The 27389-nt window shown below is 42.6% G+C and overlaps 1 long non-coding RNA gene across 1 annotated transcript in view; it reads right to left on the reverse strand.

The window, feature by feature from the left end:
- LOC147311254 (uncharacterized) overlaps positions 1–27389 on the reverse strand; it is a 70993-nt gene that overhangs the window by 32637 nt on the left and 10967 nt on the right. The window contains exon 3 of the long non-coding RNA XR_015125428.1: positions 15215–15423. This is a non-coding gene — a long non-coding RNA (uncharacterized LOC147311254). The remainder of the gene's footprint in view (positions 1–15214; positions 15424–27389) is intronic.

Consider the following 27389-nt stretch of genomic DNA (forward strand, 5'->3'; position numbering starts at 1 on the left):
TAATTGATGAGAAAGGTCTTTGGGTGCACTGGATCACTGTTGATGGTTATCATTATACAACATCATTTTATAGTTTACAACAAAGGATGAACTGGTTGTTGAAAGGAAACATTTTCGCTGCCTTGTGTGTGCAATTAAGAGGAATGTTTGCGGGACAGGGGTCAGTCCGCGCTCTCGTGATTAAGCTGTGGTTAGCGGCATAACTGCATCCTCTCAATACTTATGTTTTCTCGCAAGACCTTAATCTATTGCAACCGCAGCAATTACCCTTCTGACAGGATAACAAAACACAAACACAAACAACACGATCACATCTAAGGCATTTTTTTTAATAACCCCTTCATCTTCTGCGGGATGAGACTTTGAATTCTGTTTTCTTTTTAAGATGCTAAATAAAATCTCAGCTGAAATATGCAAAGTAAAACTCAACAAACTCAAAAGATAATTCAGGGAGATGTTTTTGCTTACATTTGTAAGTGATAATGAGGCTCGAGTCTGCGTCTGACAACAGCGAGGCACTGTTTCAGATGACAGATGGGACCCACTGAGTGACTTACAGAATAAGCCACTCCCCACCCCGCTGCACAACCTGTGCTCCGGTGTCGGGTTTCCAGCAGTCAGTAGCAGCTCTGACACATGTAGCTATAGGTCCCCCCATGTCTGAGGGCAGGAATTCAATCAATAAAGCTCACCCCTCAACGAGATATACCGTGTTACAGCACAGGAACGGAGTGAGGAGTGGGAGCCATCTGCTCCCCCTGTCACATGTCAATCTGTGCAGCTAATGTCCAACATATTGGGTCATCACTCATATAGCTTAAACCACCTTCGCTGGCTTTATGTAATGAAGCTGTAACTCAATTGGCATTAGTTTACCATCCCAGGTGCCTGCTCTCAAATCAGCTTGCATCTGTCTCCCTGCCCTCAGGGACCAGAGATTGTTGATGAGTCATTTTCACTTTTCAAGCTATGCGTTAGTAATTCTTTACCGAGGTGCTGTTAATGTTAGCCAAATAAATCTTGTGGCTCTCATTGTATTTCACTGAAGACATTATGGCTGAGTAGTCATTTCTCTGATAGTTTTTTGAAGTTTGCCTGAGGGGTAGGCTACGGAGTGCAACACAGTCAGGATTCCTTTGCCTTAGCTGGCTTGATATAACCTAAAACCCAGTTGGAGATAACAGGCGATTCTCTGCTCTGGGCTCTGTGCACATTCACACAGGTAGAGTGAGTGGTGTGCTAGCACTTTGAGAAAGCATCGATCCATTTACCACTTACCCTCATGCTTGCAATCTGATGACACAATTTACATCACTTGCACCCAGGCACACTTGCAGAACACACCTACCTAACATACTTTTTGCCATCAAAGAGGTGCATTTGCTAATTATCAGCAGGTGGAGAATTAAAACAGCAAAAAGGCAGCGTCATTCCAAATCCGATTACTCCCCCCCCCCCGTGGGGCCTCTGAGCATACTTGCTTTTAAAGAGCTTCTACATAATCAGCACTGCTTATGAAGTGACTACAGTAATCAAATGCTAGACAACCTCAGAGTGCCTTAGAGTGAACCACCCACGTAATGAAAGCATCATTAGCCACAGCCTTGCTTGATCGGTAGATGTCTAACAGCTCGGAAGGTGTTGGGGCTGTATTTTTCTTTTTTTAAGTCCTATTTTTGACTGATATGAAGTATTGCACAGAGCGACTTTACAACAGGAGTGTCATTCTGTTTCTTAGAGGCTGTAAGTAATTTTTTGACATTTCCAAAGGCGTGACATTCAGTGGAAAACGCCGAAAATGAGCAAGGCCTGATTTACGAGCAGAAAAGCAGATTCCGTAATAACATTGCACTGAAAGATGGGTTTCAAACACAACCTGTCATGAAAGCCAGAACTAAAACAGACCTGAGCACAACATTACGTCCTGAATGAAGCGGACTGTCTCAGTGTCCCAGTTCGATGGGACAATTCATCATTCGGGGGTATAATAAGGTTGCTATTGTTTCAGGGGTCTGCATAATTCTGCTCTCATAAGAATATGAATACTTCCCCATCTGTTTGGTATTAGCTTTCAAACCTGCACTTAGCTGCAAACCCACAGCCATGCGAGACATTTAGTGTTTAATTAAAAAGAAAGAAAGAAAGGGAAAAGTCAGAATAAAATTATACTGCTATAAAAGAGTCTTGCCAACAATAACATTATCGTTTGACACGCAGCATGTCAAAAAAAAAACAAACTGCTTCATATCACAGTTAAGAGAACCGACCTTTGAAGAAAGCGTGCGTGTGCACGTGTGTGCGTGAACCAACTGATTTTAAAGCTTCAAAGATCGCTTTTAGGATACCACAAAAGAATAACCTCTGACACCCAAACAAACAAACACAAGCCACATTTAAATAGCACAAGTTGGAAAAGTCTGAAAGCGCACTTCTCTGGTGTGTGCGCTGCACACTGTACGTGTGTGTCATAAAGAGCAGGGACATGTCTGTTATGTGCAGTTTGATTAAAGCATGATGGCTGGTGTCCAATCTGCTTTCCAGGGGAGTGCTGTGACAGCCAGCAGCTCGTCTACCTGCTGCCTCCTCTGCGTGTTAGGTGATTTACGGCTGACTCCCTCCGTTTATGTACTGCCTTATTTTCATTTCTACCCCGCTGAGTGCCAGGTTCAGAACTCCTGAAGAAATATTATGCTTTGCTGACAAAATACAGTGACAGCCATCACCCAGCCTTAAAAGAGTGCCAGAGTGTTTAACAGTACGAGAGCCTGGGAGACAAGGCGAGGTTGAAGGCATCTGTAAGCGCGCGGCCCATTGAAACAACCATTTGATCTAAACCAGCTCTGATTGGGTGGAATGATGTTTACAGCCGAGTTAGAATCCACTTTCAATTAAAAAAATGACACGGGGGAAAAGGGGAGGTCTGTAAAACAGACGGTAAAATTTATTGAACAACTTTTACAAGGGTCTTGTCTGAGAAACATGTGGCGCACAAATGAAATGTTTGTTTCGACAGACGGCTTCGCCTGCAGACGAGCAGGTAACTTGACGCCAGGGACTTTTTCATTAACCCCGAGTTCAAACCCTGCTGCCGTTCCAGGCTTTTGTGGGAAAGCAACAATTTGATGTAAACGGGATGAATATAAATACCACTGTTGTTCAAGCGCCGCCATGTTTCCTATTCATTCCAGCCTGTTTTCTCCTTTACAAGAACTACTCTGAGCTGTAATGAGGTGTTGTAGCGTCCCGAGGCGTTATCATTTGCCGCATTATTATTTCAAAAGCTCAGACAACAGCACAGTCTCTGATGTAATTCTCATGCATATGGAAGGTGTTCCAGTGACTTGATATCCTGGTTTTGGAGGAGTAGGGGACCCCCACACACACTAAATAAAACGAGTGATCACAAACCTAATGAGGCAAACGAGTGTTTGGAGCAGTTGAGACCAGGTGTCAGATGGACATACTGCTGTCTGTAATTAGCCCCTAGCTACATAGATCATTGCTTGTTTTTATTTAGATTCCAGCTATGAAACATAATCATGAATTAAAAGCTCAAAAAAAAGGGGAAAATAAATCCACCCACCTCCTTGCATCTGAGACGACTATAAATAAAAATTGTCATTGTAACCTAATCAAATTATGAGACGTATTTTGGTTAGGCTGTCACTTGTTTGACGCTCTCAGTCTCTCTCTCCCTCTCCTTCTTTTTCTCAGCAGACGAGGCAAAGCAAAGTGAATCCCCTGAGGTCCTCTCATCTCTCTTCAGGAGCTGCCGACTCTCTTCTCTTTATGGCACACCCAGAAGGATTAAGCGCAAATGGCATTCACATGATTTCAATAAGCTCAGGGAGACAAGAACCAGCCTTTCAGCACATTAGCTTTTTGCTGCAGAGGACACAAAGCAGACGCAGAACAACTGCGGGAGGGAGACGCACGGTTTATAATGATCATAATAATAGACCGGTCTGGCACTGCTAAAATGAAATTCCACTGTCCCCCCCCCCACCACCACCACAGAAAAAGAAAGAAAAAGGCTCAGTGAGTGATGATGTCATCAGTAATGGACCAGATTAGGTTAGACGTGAACCTGAGGTGACACTGTCGTAAAAGCTGACCCCTCCTCCGCAGGCAAAGCCAGAGACTGGGCCTTTTAAAAATAGCAGTCAAAAGAGGTCTTTTTGGAGGCAGTTGACTTATGTCAAAGGTCACCCTAAGTATTTGTAAAAGCAGGATCCAGGACCCGGATGTAAACAAAGGGGTCTCCCTTGGCTGCCAAAAATTCAAACGCATGATTGGATGGTTTTTCATTATTAATGACGGTCGACGGAGCATTGGAACAAACTATGACTGAATGATGAATAGTTAAAGCTGCTGTTATCAGCTATTTTTACAATCAGAGTGAAGCAAATGACTGTATGTGCCGTTTTTCTTCGCTTCAGAGCTCTCTATCACTTATCAGCTCATTGCTTTGGTTTTTGATTCAACTTTACTTACCATCTCATCAGTGATGTTTTCAGAACAACACACAAGTTACGATAAACCCACTCCACGCCCTCATCCAGCTCACAGCCAAAACTGGCAGCTAGTTCTTGAAGCAAGCCAACTTCATGGAAAGTTGTGTTATTGTTCTCGCTAGTGCAAAATGCACCGAACAAAAAAATCACCTACATCACTTGCTATTTGTTGACGGAGGGCAAGTGCATGTTATTCCCCTCTCACACTGTGGCTATATCTGTGGTCAATAGGGCAAAGATTTAAATTCGGAGGTGGTGAACAACTGTTTTTGTTTTTGTTTTTTGCCTGCGCCAACAGAAATAAAAGATTAATGTTGTATAAATTTATGTCGGAGAGGAGCTTGGTGAACCCAGAGTAGCATTTACCAGCTAAAGAGGCAAATACAGTCCATCCAGATTTAGCAAACAGCTTTGCAGGTGCCAAAGATGATTATTTATAATATCAGCTTTAATCCTGGATAATTCATATACTTATTATTTAAAATGCATACTGCTTTATAAACAGCGCTTGGATTATTTTGGATATCAGTCAGACATTTGCTAAGATCCTACAAGTGGTTATCAGTAAACACTACTCCTTTAAAGTTAGCTATCTGTTCTTGTTAAGGTGACATGCTGCCAGTTTAACCAACTATCCAACTTAATCATTAATTTACTCTTTCATAGTTTTAATGTGCAGTAAGGGAAATAATTATTTGATCTGCCAAATTTGTTTGTGGTTTGCTCGATTACAAAGAAACAAACAGTCTCTCATTTTAATGGAGAGAGACAAACACATTACATAGAAGTTATAAACTGCTTTGTATGTCATTGAGTGAAATAAGTATTTGATCCCCAAGCAAGACATGACTTAGTACTCGGTGGAGAAACCCTCGTTGGCAAGCACAAAAGTCAGACATTTCTGGCACCAGGTTGACCAACATCTCAGGAGGGATATTGGTCCACTCATCTTTACAGAAACTCTCTGAATCCTTTAGGTTTCTTGGCTGCTGCTTGGGACTCCAAGCTTCAGCTCCACAGATTTTCTATAAGACTGTGGTCTGGAGGCTGGCTAGGCCACTCCATGACCTTAATGTGCTTCTTCTTTATCACTCCTTTCTTATCTTGGTGGTATGTTTTGAGTCATTGTCATGCTGGAAGACCCAACCATGGCCCATCTCCAGTGTTCTGGCTGAAGAAGGTTTTCATCTAAGATTTTACAGTGTGTGACCCTCAGTGCAGTGAAGTCATCCTGTCCCCTTAGTAGAAAAACAGCAAAGCATAGTGTTTCCACCACCGTGCTTGACTGTGGGGCTGGTGACTGTTGGGTAATACTCAGCATTTCTCCCGCTTCAAACACGGTAAATCAAGCTGATGCCAAAGAGTTCAGTTTCCTCCGAATCATTTAGATGTTACCTGGCAAACTTAAGATGGGCCTTCTTGTTTACTGCGCTGTGCTGGTGTTTTAGTGACTGTGGTTCCAGCTGACTTCAGATCATTAACAAGCTCCTCTCACGATCATCCGCACTCCAGATGGAGAGCGACTGATGATCATGTTATATTTCTTATATGTCTGAATAATCACACCAACAGTTGTCACCTTCTCACTAAGCATCCTGCTGATGGTCTTGTAGTGCTTTCGAGCTTTGTGCAGGTCTACAGTCTTGTTCCTGACGTCCTTTGACAGCTCTTTGCTCTTGCCCATGGTGGGGGAGAGGCTCGATGAAAGAAACTCTGTGGACACGTGTGCTATATACACACAGAAATATCTGTCATTGATTGATTGATCACAATATGCAGGAGCCAGGCTGTGTTGTACAGGATTGGATACTTTGTAACTTTCATATTAGGTTTTTTTTTCTGGGTGTTTTCTTGATATTTTATCTCTCTACATTAAAATGAAACTACCATAATAACTAAAGACTGTTAATTACCTTGTAAGTGAGCAAACTTATGAACTCAGGGGGATAAAATAATTATTTTCTTCAGTCTACCTGATGGTGTTCATAATTAGACACCTTGCCCTGGACTTTTCCCTAAAGATTGCATTCAGAGAGCTTTTGGTCTCTTCTGTAACATAAATATCAACAGATACACTAAGAGAGAACACACAGCGACCCATTAAAGCAATTTCAACCATTAGCTTGTCAGTATGGCTTCCAACTTCTCCACTTATTTCACTCCTTTTCTTATTCTAGTTTTCATTATCGCCTGATGTCCTTTCTGGCTGTCTTGTTCTCCTTGTCTGCCTCTTTTATCCTTTCTCCCCTGTGAATGTGACTAATCGTTGAGCTCGGTGAAGGTAGAATGGCACTCGGTCCCCTCCTTCCTCCCCTTGCTCCCCTCCCTCCACCACTCTACACGCTCCACTCCTGCACTGTCAGTGATTTTTCATCGCCCTTGTTGGGGCTGTTTTATGCATTGTTTCCCTGATGCAGTGATTGATGTCAGGGGCTGGTAATCTGGGGGAATGAGAGGCTGGATGGTGGCCACCGAGTCCCCCTCTGTCTCTGACACGTGTCGGCTGAGCTGCGCAGCGCTGTGCTGCGCTGGGGCCCCCTGTTTGGCCGCGGCCACTGCTGAGGCTGCTTGCTTCGCTCACTCAGCCAGTCCTCATTTCCATTTCAATCTCGAGCTCATGAATGCAAAAACTCTGGCCGAAAATTAATAACACCACGCAGGGGAAAAGTGGGCGCAAGGGAGAGGGAAGGAAAGACAGAGAGAGATGGAAAGGAGAGGGAAAAAGGAGAATGGGGAGCTGGGGTCTTTTTCACCCCTTTTGTTCCTCCAAAAGTGCCCCTTATTTTATTTCCCTCTCTCTTTCACCAGGATCCTCCAATGAATGGCATTACAGACAAAGCCATATCCAGAGTGACACAAATTTATTTCGGTTGCAGCGCCATAGTGTATTTCTACAGAACCAGGGGCGATTTGTCTGGGGACAATTTGGTTTCCATAAAGGATTTAAATGGTTTCTGTGGAGATAGTGGGGTGAAATTTAATTTGTTTCTCATTTACTACAGCAGGTATGAAAAGGAGAAAAATTGGATGGCTGATGGGCTAAAAATTGGTGCTGTCCCTCTGCTGTATCCCCAAAGGACCGAGGCCCTGCATCATATAGATTGAGTTCGACCCCCCCAGCCCTCCCAACCACAAGCCACGCCAACGCGCGCACGCACACACAGAGCCTTCCTCCTGCCCAGAGAGAGCTGTAACCTTAAACCAACTTAAACAGTAACCTTTGGGGAGGCTGCCAATCACTCCTAAAACAACGTTTCCATCGATCGGCCTGTCTGCGTGATTTATGGGCTCATTTTACACTAATTGAGAATTAGAGGGCGGATTAGTGGGCCTCAACACTTCGGCCTGATATGCACTCTGAGCAGTGTAATCTGTCACGCTGGGATGTCCGACACTCTCTTACTCACAAAGGAGGGGAGGAGGGAGTAGAGTGAGGGGAGAGGAGGGGAGGGGGGTGGTGGTCCTTTCTAATTGAATTTCCAGATAACATGGAAATTAATTTGACACCAGTGAAATTTGACTACGACTCTGCCGCTGCGCTCTCCTGCTCCCCCATCGTGAAACCTACGTGTTTCCCCTCTTCCTCTCCTTCTTTCTTCCTCTCCCTTTATCTCTAATTTGTCCATTCTCGCTCTGTTTCTGCTGTGCCTAGCAAACACTATTGATCCAAATCACTTTGAGTTGAGGGCTTTCTGAAGCATGGAATTCCTAAATCATATTTGTGCTCATATTAGAGCAGTTCATCTGCTGCTATCTTCAGCCAGATAAAGAATATTACCTTTCATTTTGTTTGACTGTGTTCAAATTATATATTTTTTCTCTTTCTTCTCTTTCTTTCCCCCCTGTTTTTATGGGGGGGAATCTCCTTTCCCGAGCCCTGCGAATGCATGCAGGCGAATGCCCAGAGTCAACAGTTGGAATTGAATTAGGGTCCCGGCTCGCCAGGTCCATTGTCTGGGTAATTTGTCCTATAAGTGGCAAAATGAAAGCACTCTCCACGGTTCTCTGAGCACCTGCTGTTGTGTCACTCATCACTGCAGATACAGAAAGTGAGAAGGAGGGAGAGAGAAGTGTCTCAAAGATCACATGTTCAATTGCTGCGCCATTATCAACTCAGATGTCGCTGCAGCTTCTTTTTTTTTGTCAAGCATGTGTAACGACATCAGAATAATCCTCAGCTGCAAAGCAGGGGAAAGATCAAGTCTGAAAAATCTGTGTTGTTTACAACGCTTAATGACAAAATGGTCTTCCTGTGGAATTTTCAGTTGTGGTTCCAGCAGCTGAATTAAGGTGTATCTCGTATTCAAGCACGGTTGTGATGACTGGCTGCTCTCAGTCTTCTTCCATCTTCATTAGCTTGTACACATGTGTCGGGTTGCAGCTTGCTGAGGCGGAGCTAACGCTAAATATTTTGTTTATCGCTTGACTGTCGAATAAATAAAGACCCATACCTTACAGAGGCAACGATTTTCAGATAAAATATTAATCTGCAGCTGCGAAACAAAATTAGTAAAGCAATTCTCTTTGAAAGGTCGAGTTCTTTCAAATGCAAATATTCAGGTAAGTATCACGAGAGCTAAACCTTTTACCTTTACTGTAAATTACAGACCTCTTTTTTCTTTTTTGTAGCTCGCATTGTGTGGGAGTTAAGTTTGCTCGGGAGCTCTTTAGCAGGCTAAGAGATGCATTTATCTGCGTAATGAACTTTGGACGCTAGCTAACTTAATCCCAGTAATGCCTGCGAGAGTCAATTAGCGCAACTAGATTCAGTGCAGTATTTATCTGATAGAGCAGACCTGGCAACTACACACACCAGAACACACGCACCATATTGACCATCTTCATCTTATCTTTCAGCTAATGGGACCACAGGGCCCATCATCAACTCCGCTCTAAAATACAGTGTAAGGTTTTTTTTTCTTCTCTTTTTGAAAAGCCTGTGGGGAGTTTTGAAATTGAGTAGCTGTTGATTTGCAGCACTTACAAGTCTTTTAAGAGTTGATTTTACTCTCCCCTGATCATTTCAGTTTATAATGGTATAAGTGTGTTAACCTGGATTCCCCCTCAATCAGTGCTTGCAGGATATTATCAGCGTGGCACACAGGTGACAGCATATTACAAGACCTGTAACAGATACCTCTGGGATCTTCATCTCCCTTATGACAGGGTCTACTATGTGGAGCAGGAGCCTGCATAGAGAATAATAAATGACAGGATTTGAAAAGACGAGGCCGTTAGCAGGCACGGTCATGGTCTACATTGCCCTTTTTGTCTCTCCAGGGACAAGTGCAAGTGTGCGTGTGTGTGTGTCTTTGTGCTCGCTTGACTGCGTGTGTGCGCTCCAGCTGTGCTTTCACACAGACCTGCTTAACTTTTGCAACAGCGTCAGTGGTGGCTATTGTCTTGTAGCAGGCGGCACACTGTGGGTTACAGAGGTCTCTATCTGCCTGCTTCCTCATTTCTTATTCAGACCCACAGGGACAGAAGGGAGAGAGCGGAGTGGAGGGGAGGGGGTGAGAAAGGAGAGAGAGAAGGGTTTGCAAGGGGGCGGAGGAGGAGGATAACTGAGAGGCTGATGGAGACTAGGTGACAGGTTGGAATGGGCCATCAATAGATCCATCAGGCGGGTAATTTGGAGCGCGCTTAACATACATCAGTAGAGTCGTAGGAGCTGGTATCTGTCTTGTCGTGGAATCACAGTAAATAAGAGTTAAAGATGGTGTCAGGCCTGACCTGACTGACCTCCCTGCACACACACACACACACACACACACACACACACACACACACACCACTGACAGCACTGGAACAGAGCAGCATGGAGCACGACAAAGACATAACACTTAAATTAACATGTTCACATGCACTCTCACATACACACATTCAGACTTGCAAAAACATCCAATCTTAGCTTTAGAATAACACTCAACATCTCATAAATAAAACTACTGACAACCGTGGTATAAAACAGCGGTGTTGTGCAAGAATATATTTGGTGGTCAGGGAGATCTGATAGCTGAGTGGTAAAGTGCATACCATCCCACATGAAGTCAGAGGTTCAAATGCTGGCTGGCTGCTCCGTCTGCCTCATGTTTACACTTCCTTTCGCTGTAAGTGTCTGATCAAGTCTTAAAATGCCTAAAATAAGCTTTTAGGCAATATTGCTTGAACTGAGTGAGTCCTTTTCATTTTGTGAAACTATATGACAGGCAAAATCTTAACTAGAAGAACAAACCCGCTCATTGACAAACAGGTTGGAGCGTCTCTCGATGACAGCTAGAAAACAAATGCTGCAGGTGCTTTGAAAACAGTGCATAGCACCAGAGGGCAGGCAGATGAGCCTCATCCCAGTGGAAGATGTGTCTCTCTCTTTGTGTAAACGTACACTTGTGTGTGTGTCAGGGTGTTACAGCGGAGCATGTGACTATAAAAGTGAAACACCTTAGGCTAAGTGCTGTTCCTGCCACTCACACTCCCCACTAACCTTTCGAACACACACCATCCAGCCTTATAGGTGTCATCTCACATTTGGGGGTGACTCAGGGGTGAAGCTTGATGACATTAAGAGATGACTCATATACCAGTTTTTACTATATAGACACTCCTGATCACTTTTAGTGTCATTTTAGTACTTTTTGGCTTTTCTATTTACACTGCCGCTGTTCATACTTTTGCTATACATCGGTCACTTTTGAACAAAATTGTCTCTAGGGCTTGATTTTATAGCTGTAACTCTTGTTTTGCCAAGAAGTGAAAAGTTAAAACCACAAGCCTCAGTCCACAAGGGATGATAAGTTTGACTAGTGTGAGCTTGTTGCGAGAAATATATTTCCAGATATAATTCACTGAAAGTACACACAGGAGGATTGGAAGCGAACCACCTGACATCACAGCTTATTGAAGTTTCACAGCCAAACTCTGCCAGAAGATCCACTGAAGTCAATCAACCAGGTGATCATGTTTGGCAGCATCTCAGATGTAGAGAGCTGGGCATTTGGTGAGCAGAAACCCCTTTTGGCTTTGAGTTTCTCTTAAGCTGGCAGGAATTTGCAGGCAAGCAGTCCTCCATGCTCACTTGATCAAAAGTGAAATGATTAAGTCACATAATCTTACACCTTCATCAAAAAGAACTAGGTTGAAATACTTTATATATCTGAAGATACGTTAAGATTTTCCCTGCTTTTTCCTCTTGGTTCAGTCTTCAGCCACTGCTAAATACACGAATGCGAAGCACCTCATATGCTGTCAATCGACAATAAATGATTCACAACACATGAAGATATAAATGTACAATTCCACCATATATAAATTTTTATGTTAGAGAAACATCATATGTCCATGTCAGATTATGAATCTTTTAGCCAGCGCACAAAACACACAAAAATAACTTTTATAAGTCCAAATTTAAAGGAAAAAGTTGGAGAGCTAAGACTGACCATGCTGAATAGTACCTCTGTCTCCATTTAAGTGTTATCTCACAGAATCAAAGTCCAGCACAGCAGTAATACTCTGCTCATTTCATCCCTTTTTATCCTGTCACATTACAAACTCGCCCTGTGAGTATTTGATGGGCAGCTCTGCCTTTTCACTCTCTGTGAAAACTAAACTCTGGATCCGAGCAGCAGATCTCGGTCTAAATACAGAAATGAAAAAAATCATAACAGGACACGCTGGAATCCAGGAACCATTTATATGAGGTAATTTGACCGCATACAACAAACCTACCAAACAATGCTCTCAGAGTTACAGTGAGGCAACTGTATTAAAAAGCCACCACAATCATGTTATTTGGCCTGTGGCTGAACACAAACATGTTTTCTTTTCTTTTTTTTCCGTCCCCAGTATAACTGTGGTCATACTTTCCCTACACAATAAACCAAATTAGTGGCAGGAAAATCTGATCATGAGCACTCATGTTTTTGCGCAGTTGGAGTTGTGAATAGAGTTGTGTAGTTATTGGACACAATCTGGACAGTTTGTATCTGTCAGGTGCACCTTTTTATCTGAAGTGTAAATGTATATGTTTATACCCTCTGTATGCCTCGTCTTGTAACCATAAATCAAAAGAGACATGCTCAAATAGTCAAATAGCGGAGCTATATTAAGGATTTTTTACATTTTGTGTACTTAGAATAAACTCACATTTATTTAAATGACACAAAAATCCCTCATAATATTAAAAATCTAACTTAGCCATTAACTATTCTGACTGGTCGAGTTTGTTGCCAGACACGGAGAAAGAATAAAACAGTCATTCCTGCACGAGGGAAAACCCGAGCTCACGGATAAAAATTAAAAAAGGAACAAACGGTGTTGCTAAGTTGATTTTCTGCAATCCAGGTTTTCACTGTAGTGTGCTGATGAACACAAAGAAACATACACACAGCAACACAAACCAGAATGGAGCCACGGCTCTCTGTTCACCTTTTATTATTGAACTCGTTACAGTCCTCTTGGCCCTGCTTTAATTAAACCCTATTAGCTAGTCAAGGTTCACTGTACACTAATAATGTTACTCTGATACAATTTGGCCTCTGCTTTTAGCTTTAGGAGTGTGTAGCTACCTTAATCAAAATTGTCAGTTAAAATGAAACTACAGCTCAAGTAATTAAATTTAATTGGATCTTGTCACTTTTTATGCTGGCGGTGTTTTGATCCTTGTTGAGTGTTTGCTGCCCGCGCTTCATACTGAGCTTTATTAGTCTGTGTCCTCGACCTTGCCAGGACCGAATGCGCATAGACCCGGTTGAAGCTGGAAGTGCTTTGAACCTTGAACGCTGCATGAGTGCAAAAGAAACTGCTGTAATTTGGCATTAGATCATTAATATTTCTAGGTAATATCTGGAATTGCTCCTGCCTGGTCTTGCACCAGGTTTCACTGCAGAGGAGTGGAAAACAGGTTAGAATAATTCTGTTATCAAGCACCTCAGAAGAAAAACACAGATCAGCTGTTTTATATAACAGAGGTGCTTTTCCTTGTTGAAAATTAGTGGTAAGGAGACGAATGCGTCTGCGCTGGATTTACTCATTATGAATCCAGCTTGTAAAGTTTGTACATAGATTTTCTTGATTGTGCTTGTAGTGGAAGATCAATCGCTTTCATGTTTAATTTTTTGTTTTACAGTATATTTTCACAAAACACTTGCCGTTTTCCTCGCAGCAATCAGATGTCTCTTGGAGGAGAAAACAATTCCTGCTGTCATCTCCTTACATTGCACCTAAAGTAGAGATAGCCTACAGCCTACAGAAAGCCAAAGGTGGAATAGCTTTCCTGGAACGCCGGGTTGGTGGCCAGATTTTTGTGTTGCCAGAGGAATGAAACGTCTAAATGGGGTGGTCAGGATGGGCTTGGCAGTGCTGGAGTGACCTCTCAACCTCCAGACTTAGGAGAATATGGGAGGAATTGAACGCGCGGGCGTTCTACCTAAGGCAGGAGCGGCAAATCTTTATTCACTGAGAGCTGCTTGCTGCTAAAGCACATTCTCTTTCAATCCATTAGAGCGCACCGTCCCCTTCCCCTTCATCACACAGTGCAGCCCTTAATTTGACAATGACAAAGAGCCACTTGCAGATTTTAAATTTCATAATTTTAATCTGTCAAGTCTGACATTTAATTAGTGGCTTCCTAACCTGTGTCTGCCTCGCTCTCTGAAGGGCACCGTTTGTTCTGAGAGCGCTGCGCAATCTCTCAGCAAAGGAGAAGAGAGAGTGGATTAATATATATGTACATTACCAGCTGCTGCAAAGACAATACAGAGAGGGAGGCCATTAGGGCCTAATACAGACAGATGAGGTTAATAATATTTGGGAAGTGTTGCTCTATTAAGCAGAGCACTGATTAAGACCTGAGTGGGATCCCCCCCTTCACGAGGCACTGATTGGGAGCCAGGCTGTCTTTTGTTCTCCTGCTCCCAGAAAGAGGAGAGAGGGAAAGGGTTGCAGAGGAAGAAAGGACAGGAACAATGTTGGCTGACTTTGTGTTCCTCCTGACAATGAGGACGGGTGTAATGAGAATCTTTACAGTCCTGGATGAAGGTTTATAGAAGTCCAACGCCCACTGATAACTTCATTACAACTACTGAGCAAACAGATGGAGCCAGCTTTGGGAATCTTTCTGGTTTGAGGGAAGAGCTCCGTGATTGCTTTCAGTCTGCACTTGATTTCTTTTCTTAGTCACCGCTACATAATGTTGCCAGACTGACCTCATTAATTTATTCCCCTCATTATGTAGCTTGAAGTGTGGAGATTTGGCCCCTGGTTGAAGTTTGAAATTCCTTCTCCAAAAAAGAGAGAGAAAGAAGCAGGTTCTGTGTAACACTATTTCACACAGACAGCTCTGCTGGAGCCACTATTGATTTTCAAATCAATAGAAAGTGAAGGGAGATGGGGTGGAAATGGCTTGGAATTGGGCTAGCAGGGAAAATGTCAGGAGCTCCAGGTGTGGGTATAGCATACGTGTTTTTTTTTTTCTTTTTTTGACGCATGTCAGTGTTTAACTTTTATTATCAGAAGCCTTTTTTTCATGAATTCAATTCTTCGCAGAATTTTTGAAAACTCAACTTATCTTTTGTTTTCTCAGCCATTCATTAAGACAGAAAAAAGAGTAACGTGGCGAAGCTGCCGTTCACCATTAAACTAATAAACGAAGAGGCGGATCAATAAATACTGACTGTGTTTTCAAACTCTTTCTAATTACTCACCACTGCCTATTGTGTTCTTATTGAATTGTCTCTCTGGCAACAGGCCCTTCTGCACCTTCCAACACGCAGCGAGTGCTGTTGAGACAGCAGGAGACAAAGGACGGGGAGGAGGGGGTCCGACTCGGTTGATGCAGTGGTGAGACGGCGAGAGGAGTGAGGACGCCTTCCTGGGGCCCACTAGTGGTTGCTCCTTGCCTCTGCTGCTTCATCTGAGGGGCAGAGCAGATGACAACCATGAGGAGAGGAGAAAGATTAAAGATTCAGGGATAGAGAGAGAGAGAGAGATAACCTCAGCCTTTTCTCTCTGGACTTGGACGATGCTCACACCACAGGGAGGAGAGATAATAACGAAAAAGACAGACCCACCTGTTTAAGCGCTGTAAATCATGTGTGTGTCTGCGTGAATGAATGCATGTCTGTACTGCTCAGTGTGTAAATCACTGCTTGGTCTAATTGGTGCCTAATAATACTCATTTCCTGTGTAGATGAAGAACAATGTATTGGGGGGCATATGGGGTCCGTCTGGAGCTTCACACACCAGTGGCGTGCAAGACTGGAAGTTTTCGTATGGCTTAGATACCGAGCAAGGACAGGCCCGGTGTTGCCGATACCAATACCATAGTTTTAACTTATACAGCAGCTTATGTAGTGTGTCTGCAGTGTGTCTGAACACATTTTAATGACCACCGTGATTCACTGTGATTTTTACTTTCCACAATTAATACTACCAACTATACCAAAAAACACCTTTCAGCTTTTCATGTCTTTTGAAACTGGATTTTTTTGGAAAGTTGGAGTGTAAATGCGCCTGTCTCTCAAGTACTTTGGGTCAACTTTGTTAAATGTGCTTCAAATAAAGTAGACGTAGAAACAAAGTATCGATTATCTGTTGGGCTAATATCAATCTGATACCAGAACCAATGTTGATGCTATCAATATTTGGATCTTTGTACCTCGGTGTACCCTGCAGTTCATGTGCAACTTTGTGTGTGTGCGTGTGCAAAATTAAGTACGTGTGTCTGTTTGTGTTCGACTTGATCACCGCTTTCCCTTGACAGTGCTCATAGAGAGAATTAGAGAGCTGGTGAGATAATCAGATGAATAAAAAGCAGCCGGTTGCTCATTACAAACCCTATTATTCATTAATTAACATTATTAAAACGTCTAATAGACCGCGGCACTCCTCCCAAGCCCCCCTGCCTCTTTTCAACTAGGTCCCTGCTCCGCGGTCCCTCCCGTTTCTCAACATGAAAAGAATAGCACATCAAACGAGGCCTGGTTTCAATGTGTTGGGGATTTGCAGGTGTAGAATCGCACACACACTGCGCAGGGGATCCGCTCGTCGGTCGCGCCGCGCTCCATAGTCTTCCACTTCGGCCTCACTGTGACACACGCCGCTCACCCGTGCCATAACAAACTCCTCATTAGGAGTGGGGAGAGAACTGGGCCGCATGCTCCCTAATTAGGTCCCCCATCTAAAACTTTCAGTCTTCTCTTCATCCCTCATCCTCCCTCCCTCCATGTCCCTGCATCACAGGGAAAAAGACTGCTGACATTTATGGAAGGCTGTTTAATCAGCTGTATATGCAGGGTTATAAAGGAAAGTTTAGGCCTGCGATATGTGCGTACAAAGGAAATATATTTCTTTAGCACTCTAAAGAGGTTGAGCTGTGGCAACTGTCAAAACATGTTGCGACCTATGAAAAGTCTTTAGTTTTATCCAGAACTAAGCTACATTTCTCCCCCCCCCCCCTCACCCATTTTTCCCCGTCTCAGTTTGTAGTTCATGCATTAAAATACACAAATTCATCCACGAGATGCACAAATGCGGCCGATTAATTTGGTTACATTGCAGAGACCAATATTCAACTCTGAGGATAATATCTATCAAAAGTTTTTAATTGTGTTCAGTGAGAACCAAATATATTAAACATGCATAATATATACATAGATATGTGTGCGTGCAGCAAGATGGGGAGAATTTCTGTCCCCAAAAATGTAATGATTATCATGCATATTCAAATGTCCAAACAATACACCTTAGTTAAACATTAATATCATAATTTAGATACAATCCGTTTAATGTGTCCAGGAAAAGAAGTATTATTCCTCATTTTGTTCTCATTATTTTCAAATAAACAGGACACTATGTGCGGAAAACAGGGAGCGAACAGACAAATGATGAATATGTAGAAACTCTTGGAGATATTAGTGGGCTTTAAACTACATCCTCTGATTACTTTTCTGCTTTTAAATACTTGATGTTCCAGTTGTACTATGACCTTAAACAAGATTTTATTGGAACACAATATCCATAACATTAGGGGAGTCTTTTATCATGCTGAGAGGGACACCGCCTCCTTGTATCCTTAGTGGAGACTTTGCACATTAAATTACATTAATATTTCTATTTGTGGAGCCATATTCACATGTAACGCAATACACCACATGTATATTGTATAACACTAAACACAAATATTTTCTCTTGGGAGATTTGATACTATAATACATTTTTTTTTTAACTGAATTAATTTCTGAAACACGGGCTCAGACGTGCGTATACATATATGGACGTATACACAGCAAGTCAGAGAGAGAGAGAGAAAAGAAATGTTGGTGTTTGTGGGAAAATGATTTCCTTTATCAAAGCAACTTTCAAATTATTGGCCTTATATTAGCATGGCGACCGCTTTCCCGCTCCTAATCTCTTGTGCTTTCTTCTCACTCTCTTCCCCTCGCGCATGCTGAGTGATGCTTCCTGACAAGTAAATCAGAAAAGAGGTGGCATTTCCCCACGCCGCTGAAGAGCCAGCATCCTTCTCTTTCCTCCCTTCCCTCTCCTTCTTCCTCCTCTCCTCTCCTGATTAAATCTGCTGCTCCCTGTAGGATTATTAGGATTCTAATTCAATCTGAATTTCAGGAACTTGTTTGCTTGGTTACCTGTCACAGCGTATCAGCTTGTCATATTAGTGGTGATCGTTGGCTCTACCTAATCTGCTTTAAACAATTTCATTGGGTGCTGGTCTATAAATCATTCCGTAATGGGATTGACATGCGCGGGCTTAGCTAGGTAAACAAATCAGCTTTGTTTTATGTTAGGCAGCAATGAACTTGGCTTTATCAACTTCCCATCGATTCACACACACCACAAGGTCAAAATCTCTCTGGCTGCTCATCGGGGAAGGGGGAGTGGGGGTGGTTAGTAGGGGTCAGCACTTCAGCAATTAGAATATGTATCAAATAGAAGCAGAGGAGCCCATCGCATCCTGCTACCGCTGTTGCCTTTCTCCAAAGTGTTAATTTATTTCTTATCAAAGTAAAGGCATTTCAAAGTAAAGCTTCGCAGCATTGGAGGGGAAGTTCTCTTTATGGGGATTTAAAAGAGAAAATAAAATGAGTTTGTAGTTTATTGACGGGAAGTCCCAAAGGCTGCTTAAAAACTCATTAACTTTCAAAACTAATTCAGACGTGTTGATTAACATCTAAGGGTTTGATTTATTTATTTATTTATTCCTTGCAAAAGATGGAGGAATTTTTTTCTAGGGCCAGTGTTTTTGCTGACATGCTGTAGTAAAAGTCCTCATTTTGACCTGCTTAGAAAAAGTTGATTCAAATAGAACTTTTCCTAATCATATCACAGTCTCAGCTAGGCTTATTTTGGCAGCACTTTGAAACTATATGCTGTTTCAAATTTCACATAAGTGGGATTTTTCTGTTCCAAAATATCTTAACCTTCGCAAACTACTGTGTCACAAAATCAAACAGCTGATTCTGGTTAAGTATTCAAATGCATAGAAACTGTTGTATTATTATTTTTTAGGCAGCTCAAGAAACATGACAGAGGTAACCAGCGCTGCACATTTGGTATGAGGGACTTTGGCAGGAGCATGCTGTGAAGTCTGCAGGAAATGGGTAGCATGAACCATGTCTTTTGGAGAGCGCCCCAAGTGCTCTGACCAGTACAAAGACAATTACAGATATGAGGCAGAGTTAAGGAATTCTCCAAATGTCCTTAAGAATAAAGGCATATAAATAGAGGGATTTGACTTCTTGTTGCTTCTCTGCTTGTTGCAGACAGAAAGCAAGAGAAAAGGAATGTAGGGGGGAGAACAAATTTCACTGAGCTGACCTGTTCAGCAGCATGTCATGGGATCTTTTCACACCAATACATCTCTCTAATGCAGGCAATTTCCTGCAGCTTTTCACCCTAAGAGGGGGATTTGACCTCTGTGGCTAACGCTTAAAACAAATTCGAATGTTTGCCAATAAGGAGGGATTAAGTCTGCCAGAAAAGGTGGGAGAGAATGGGAATGTCCTCTTTGCCATTAACAAACATGCATTTATGCATGTGTGTTAGACAGAAGCGCATCTATCTAAAAATATATTTTCAGTCAAATACAATACATGCATGTAAAAAAGACGCATTTACCATAAGTCTCCAGTGTCAACACGACTGCTCTTAGAATCAAGGGATCGGGGCAGCTAAGAGGTTGCAGGGCATGTTTTGAATGCACATAAATGGATGATATAGTCTGTCAGGTTAGTGGAAAAGTGGGGGAACTTGGATGAATACACATCTGCCAAAGTGGTTGACAAGTCATCTGGAGTAAACACAGACGTGTCAAAACCCGTGCATTGAAATTTTGGGGAAAAGCCTTTTGTGTTTTGATATTTGTGTGCAACATTTTAGAGAGGGTAAACTTTCACCACTTGAAAACCCTCCAAATCATAGCTGGCACGTTGAGGATAATCTTTCCAATTACCCACGTCTCTGTTTCTGAGTGTCTTAGGCTATTAGCCTTGTGATTCCTCTGCATCCAAAGCTATGTGCCGCTGTTGACAATGAGAGGTAAACAAGAAGGGGGGGGGGCGACTCACCAAATCCTCCAGAGGCCTGGAGGGGAAGCCACACAGCCCAAACTCCTTTCACTGTGAAAAAGCAGCTTCCTTTAAGGTTGTGCTCAGGAGAGACTGACAGCAATTACAGCTTTCCCCCACCCTCCACCCCACCCCAACCATCTCTAGCTAGGAGAGAACCACATGATGGGAAACCACGAGAAAGGAAAACCTCCCCTCCTCCGCTGTCTTACTTTCTCAGAAAGAGACATTTACCTCCACCTCTCGGTGAGGTGATGATTGTTTACTTTGAGTGATGTTTTATTATGACAGTTCAACAAATCACTGTTACATAGTTTTGTGGCAAATAGTGGAATTTTAGAGTAATCCCATGTAAATTATTAATCCTTTCAGGGGGAAGTTGCAACACAGAGGCATACAGCACATCTCATACACACTCCACCCTGACAGTTGCACTGCTGTGCCAAAACGTTTGACAGCCTGCACTACTTTAGATTTGTTAAGAAGACAGTGGGGCTGAGTGTGAGCCCGATTCAAAAGCTGATCTGAGATCATTGCTGCGTGCCGTGTGCACTATTGTTGGCTGGATTGCATGGCATTAAAACAGGGGAAAGTATTTTGTTTTTTTTATTTGTACAACGAATGTTTCATTTACACAGTGTACATCACCATGAGCCTCGTACAAACTCCAGCAAATAATCTCCCAGTGTATCATATATCATGTGTCTTTACAATCTCAGAGATGGTTACTTTGACACTTTTATTGGTCAGAGAACATTGAGAGTCCATGAAAGATGATATGAGAAACAAGGTAACGGAACAGTATAAGAATGACTCACTGACAGCTCACAACCATTTTAAAACTAGAAATAGATCCACAGTAACTGCTGAGATGTATTTGCCTCTATTTTTCTCCACTTGCCTCCTTCGTCCCTGTCTATGCCTCCTCCCCTCCTTTTGGTGGTCAGTGCAAGGATCACGAGGTGAAGAAGAATCAGAGTGGTACACATATTACTCTCTGTCTCTTTCCATTCTTTTCTGCTGGTGGTTGACAGGGCCTGTCTGGTCTAACCCGGGTGGAAAGTGACTCTAATTGTCATCTCAACAGACAAGATTCTGCAGCCATCCTGGAGGCATGGGCAAAATATACTTAGCTACTTTATCATTTAGACAGAACCCAACCATCGAGGCACCCTATTGACATAGACTTTTATGCAAAGATAGACTTTTTGAATTGGCAGGTCACGTCACCCACTCCTTAGCATGCATACATAATGAGAATAAAACCTTTTTATGTCCTGGCTGAGACACAAGCATCTGACAGGTAGGGTTTGGGAGTTCAAGGCAATGTATATATTCCCTGCCTCTTCTCGTGGACCTGGGCTGGTTATAGAAGATTGTGTTAGCTCAGAGTAGAGAATTTTACCAAATGTTCAGTGCTCGATAGCATTAGTCTGAGCCTGACGTTGCATTGTCTCAACAGTCCTCTCCCAATGGAAGCTATCAGGCTGGAATGTATATGCAACTATAGGAAACATTTTGAGCAAAATAAAATAAAATTAAAACATATAAATTAATAATTATATCCAAAGATGAAGCTGTTAGTGTTAGCTATGGCCAGTGTGTTGGCTTAGCATGTTAGCATGCCACTGGCATTCAAAAGCAACGTTATTAGCTATGGCCAGCATCTTGGCTTAGCATGTTAGCATGCAATTAGCAATCAAAAGGAACATCATTGGCAATGGCTAGTGTGTTGGCTTAGCATGTTAGCATACCATTAACAGTCAAAAGGAGCATCATTAGCTATGGTCATTATCTTGGCTTAACATATTAGCATGCCACTAGCACTCAAAAGCAACATCTCATGGACACCTTGAATGCTCATAACCTAGCATTTCAAATATTTTACTCAAGAACCAAAAAACATAACCTTCCTTTGGTGCTACAGGAAAAAACAGACAGCCACCATAGCCATCCTATGCGAACCACGAATTTGTGTACACAACTGTCATGGACAATTGCTGCTAACATGCCTTGGACTCCTTATGTCACATATCAAACCCACAAAATGTTACAGATTATCCTTGTTTCAGTTCCCTTTTCAAACTAGCTTTGTTTCCTTTCCTTTGCTCCCTTTCCTACAGGCTTCAGCTGTTGCCCCCCACCCCAAAAGGTGAAATTACCCAGCTTTTGTATGAGGCACAGTCAGCCTTTGAATGTTGCCTGTGAATGCCTGTGGGCCTATAAATGTGCTATGCGAGGGAAAGAGAAAGTTAAGCTGTCCTATTGAATTGATTGAACATTCATGAAACTAAAGTGTGCCCTCCCTCACACCCCCACCCCCTTCTCACATGTGGAAATGACTTCCAGACATCTCCAACGTCCCGTATGGAACACAGCCGTGAGGATCCCTACCTTACAGTCAGGTGCTGAGCTGTTGCCCTGAAGGCACGATTCAATTGTTAAATCTCTTATGAATAGAACAGGAGGGTTCATTTTACCGCTTACAACCTTCCACGTTCATGTTTTGACTTTGTTGGTTTAATTGCACAATTATTTTACACACTATCTTATTTTGTAATCATGTTCTGCCTTGCTGCTTTTAGTTACATAAAGAAGAAAAAAAAGTAAGTCTAAAGAAAAAAGAGCTTTGTAACATTTTAAGTTTTCAGTTCCTCAGTTTAAAAACTCAGTGTCCTCAATGTTTGGCAATCATTTTGAGATGTTACAGGCATACATTATATTGACTGATTCCACTTTTATGGGGCTCTCTCCATTGCACTTTCATTATTTAATCAAAATGCCTTATTGCTTTTGCCCGACAATACACTTAAACCGAATGAATTCCAAGGAGTTCTCATTTTATGTCAGTGCCTGTATATCGTCAGCCTCAAAGATGGCAATATTGAAAGCAATTTTCTGTGTATTTAGGGGCGAGTCAAACAATTTCTGGAAAGAGAACTAATCAAAATGCATCAACCATAATCAATAAAAGTGAGATAAGTTGGATGATAAGACTATGATGATGAATTATACCCATTTTGCTTTCTCCAATACTGTGGGAGTTGTGTGTGTGAGAATCCGCACGCGTGCTGTCAGATGAGCGCGTGTCATCGCCGTGCATCATATCACCAAAGAGCCCCTATGTATCCCACCAACAGGCCGCATCATACCCCTCTATTAAACCATCCGACACCCAAAGGTTGCAGTCACAACCACAAAACAACAACAGCTCAGACAGCTGTGAGACCTAATCATTATTTGGCAGAAGTAGCGAAATCATGTCAGAGTAAGCCCTAAACATCTCGCTTCCCAGTCACATTTGAATCATCTGCAATTAGTTTTGTTTTAATAACACTCACAATTAAAGGTCCTCCGGTTTGCATAATTCATGACACGGCAGCGCCGATGTCAGAAATCAAATGCAACAAATTAGAAATAACAAGTTTGAGACAGTGTGATTCAATTAAGATCCGGGGAAACATTGGGCCATGCATAATTGAGGGGCCGGCAAGGCAAGACTCATGTCAGGCCTGTCAGCCCCGCTGCAGCTATTGGATTTGGCCTGTCACACACACTCAAATCAAGCCTGTAAAAATTACAGGTTACATTGATTTCTTGATTTTATTTGCGAATGCTTGTGAGTGGGAGAGCTCGTGCATGCGCGCGTGTGCGCACATACGCTTACATGTGTGTATAATTGTTTGTGCATGCACTGCGTGTGGGTGTGCTCACATGTGCTTGTCTCTGAGAGTGAGATATAAATCAGGTGTGGGAGACCATCCAGGGGTTGAGAGCCGAAGCCACATCTGGAGCTGCAAGTTAGAGCCGGCTGAGCCCTTTAGATGTTGAGCGGAGCTCCGGCAAGCTGTGGGCACACGCGCGTCTTGCAAACCGCATGATCATCGCCAATTATTACAGTTATGTTTATAGTAAAATCATCAGAACTAGCACTTCCATTCAACTCTGCTGCAGCTTACAAAATGTGTGCCTTTTGGACCCAATTGTGTACAAGCATGTGTGAGTACAGTCTTGTGCGTGCAGTCTCTGGATACAGCATGTTTGAGGCTTTGAAGGTACCTTGCATACTGTGCCAAGATGCAGATGCTGTGTTTATTCACCACATTACGCATCAGCTGCAATAACAAATAAATACACAGTGGCTCACAGAGGAGATGACAAAAGTTAGTGCAGCAGAGATATGGATGTGTATGAAAGTGCATTCTTTACTCTGTGTGTGAGTTCGTCATAACACACATGGATATTAATATAATCTGGGAGTTATTATGTTTTGACTTAAAGTTAACTTTGGCCATTTCACTAACATCAGGACACATCTAAGGACAGCACAAGCCTAGGTATGCAGCAATCTTATTTTGGCTAGATTTCCCTCTCCGTAGGCACTTAAGCAGAGAAAGAGAGCAAGTGTTGGGCATTAAATGAGCTCTCAGTTATGAAACACTTACGGGGTTTTAATTATCAGGGATTGTTGAAAGCAAAGGAAATAGAAAACAAAAATTCTTCTTTGTGAGTTTAAAAACATGCTGCTTATTTAATTAAACGATAGCACCCACAGCTCATAAAGACCTCAGAGTTAATAAGATTTCCTAAGGACACCCACATTAACACAGGCTGCTATAATCAGCGTTCTCGATGTGGCGTTTGGCAAAGTTGGGGGGGGGGGGGTGCAGTCGGTGCCACAAAGCAAGAGCTTTATGTGCACGCTTGTGGTAATTTTCAAAAGTGTCACTGATGTCACACTTCATTTTAAGATATCAATATTGCCATCTAAAAAGGGACCAAATCAAAACCACAATTAGCATGTCTTCCAAAGCACTTCCTGCAAGAAGTATTTTCAGATTTGGATCTCGCTGAAAGGCTGCTGCTGCAGGAAGGAAACATGTGTTAGTAAACTACCAGATGCAGCCACACGTTACTTTCAGAGTCAGTAATTTCTGACTGAATAATCACTAATGACTGAGGACCAATAGCTCCCCGAAGCATCATCTTAATCTGTCTTGTGACTGGCTAATTGTAGCCAGACACACTAACCTCCCTGTGGCCTGTGGCCTGGCTCTAACCCTGGCACTTCTTTTTCTCCATTTCGGCCTCTTGCTTTTCTTTTCTCGTTCTGTTTTATCAGCCTTTGCTAAGTTGACCCACTCCTGCTTTCTCTCTTTCTCTCCTTCTCTCCCTTTCGTTTTTGCTTCATCCCACTCCCGCCGACTTTCCTCAGCTCCGACGACATATGGGAAACTTTTCCAGGGTGATTGCTCCAATCTGATTAAGGCAAGCTGTATAACTGCCATTTATCGCCGCTGCTGCTGCGAACCAGCAAGCAGCTCTGAGCTGGCCGTTCTCAGTCCAGACTTATCCATTAGATCCTGTTCAGGCTCCTCCAATTGTTCTAACTGCCAAGACTGTACCATGAATCAAAACCCCTGGCAGACATACAGATCTCTCTCTGATCGCACAGTTCAAAATAATGCCATGCCCACTTAAAGCTAGAGTGGTTGGCGCTCAGTTAATTTAAAGTCCAAGGGAAACAGGGCTGGATATGGAGGAAAGGAGTGCAAAAAAAGGAGGGAAAAAAAACTTACCATTACATTAATGCAGTTGGTTTGGGTTCAACAAAAGGGGGACTTGGCCTGAGGAGCTGAGCGGAGAGGGTTATTACAGCATTTAGCCATCTCCAGACACAGGAGAGAAATGAGCCTTGTGGCCTTTGTGTTATCTAATCTCGTTTGCATTTCCTTTCAGCATCATGAAAGAGAAATGCAATAGGGTCCTGATTGTGTTTGTTTGGTGAAATTCTCATTTAGGGCTGCTGTGGCTATGTGCCTCCACCAATAATTCTCTCCTGGCTGTATTTGTGTGTGTTTACTAGCCTTATGGCGGTGCGTATAAGTCTGTGGAGCGCTTTGAGACGATAAGAAAACAGTAGCTTTACAACAGTAGCTTTAAAACTACATGTAAGCTGAAAAATGAAGGTGAATTTATGCAGTATCACCACTTGGTTATCTGACATCCGCGCAGCTCGGTTCATATTTCAGAGTGATTGACTAGAGGAAGAAAAGCACGTGCCCGATGACAAAAGAGACGGGAAACGGACATAGAGTGGATTTGACATGATGAGTGCCAATGCCCCCATTGATCAGTACCATTGACATCCCTTCTAGAACCCTGCAAGGTGGGTTTGGAGTAGGCAGGAAGCTGAAGGTTACAGCTCGCTGTCACAGCACTGTCCAATCACATTACACATCATAATGTCTGAGAATCTGCGTGCCTTCCATGCATGATGGACAGATGACAATCATCCCTCCCTCTATTGTTTCTTCCAGTCGCCTCATCTCTGGGATACGTGTCTGAGATGTTGTTCCCATTTATATCTTTAAAAAAGTGTCAAACTGTATTCAAGGTAAAAGTGTCGAGCTGTAATATCTTTGGTATCAAAACTTTCACCAACTTAATGAAGATTAATAGCTGTATTTTGTTCACTTTTTGGCTTTGAATTTGCACAGAGCTGGTAATTTATAGCCAGAGGTCGGACCGGGAAGGTGCTCTCACCAGTGGCCAATGGGCTCTTTGTGTTTATGATGAGGGGAGAGGATGGAAAGGTGATTTAGGCAGACAGCAGGTCTGCTTCTTTTCAGAGCAAACCTCCAGCAGACAGGCCATTAACAGAGGTGACAGAGAAAAACAGTGGCAATCGCTTTGATTCTGATTTACACCACTGCTGAAAAACCCAAACAAATTAGAGGAACAAAATAATACACAGGGAGAAATAAATCACATTAATGATTAGGCTTTGAACGACAGTCGGACATGAAAGCGAGTGGCGGCGGGGGCATCTGGAGGAGAAGATGGCAGATTATGAGATGATATTAGGAGCTGTCTTCAGAGAAAGCCTGAGAACAATCAGGCGCCAGCAGTAACGAGGAGAAATTCTTTGTTCTTCTCTCCACTCAGTAACTAACATGTTGTTATTCAAGTCAACAGCCACTAGAACCTCGTTAGTAGGCCAAGCAGCTTACTGCTCATTAGCCGACAAAGGAATGATATTCATTGACAAAAAATGCAGCTTGTGGAGCTTTTTGGCAATATGTAGAGTACAAGAAAATGGCACATGTAAAATGACACAGAACATAGAGCCTGGACTCAAACTACGAGGATTCTTTTATATATCGGACATGCAGTAAAATACTGCATTTGTCCTCTATCAGTGAATAATTGGAGATACACCAATAATTCTAATGAGCATTTCATTAAAACAAAGCCAAAATTACACACACACAGAGCTTGTGTTGTACATTAAATT

Source organism: Aulonocara sp. 'chitande type north' Nkhata Bay, linkage group LG16 (genome assembly GCF_057382095.1).
Source record: "Aulonocara sp. 'chitande type north' Nkhata Bay isolate Kocher_YH1m ecotype deep benthic linkage group LG16, A_spYH_male_GT1.1, whole genome shotgun sequence".
Classification (NCBI taxonomy): Eukaryota; Metazoa; Chordata; class Actinopteri; order Cichliformes; family Cichlidae; genus Aulonocara; species Aulonocara sp. 'chitande type north' Nkhata Bay.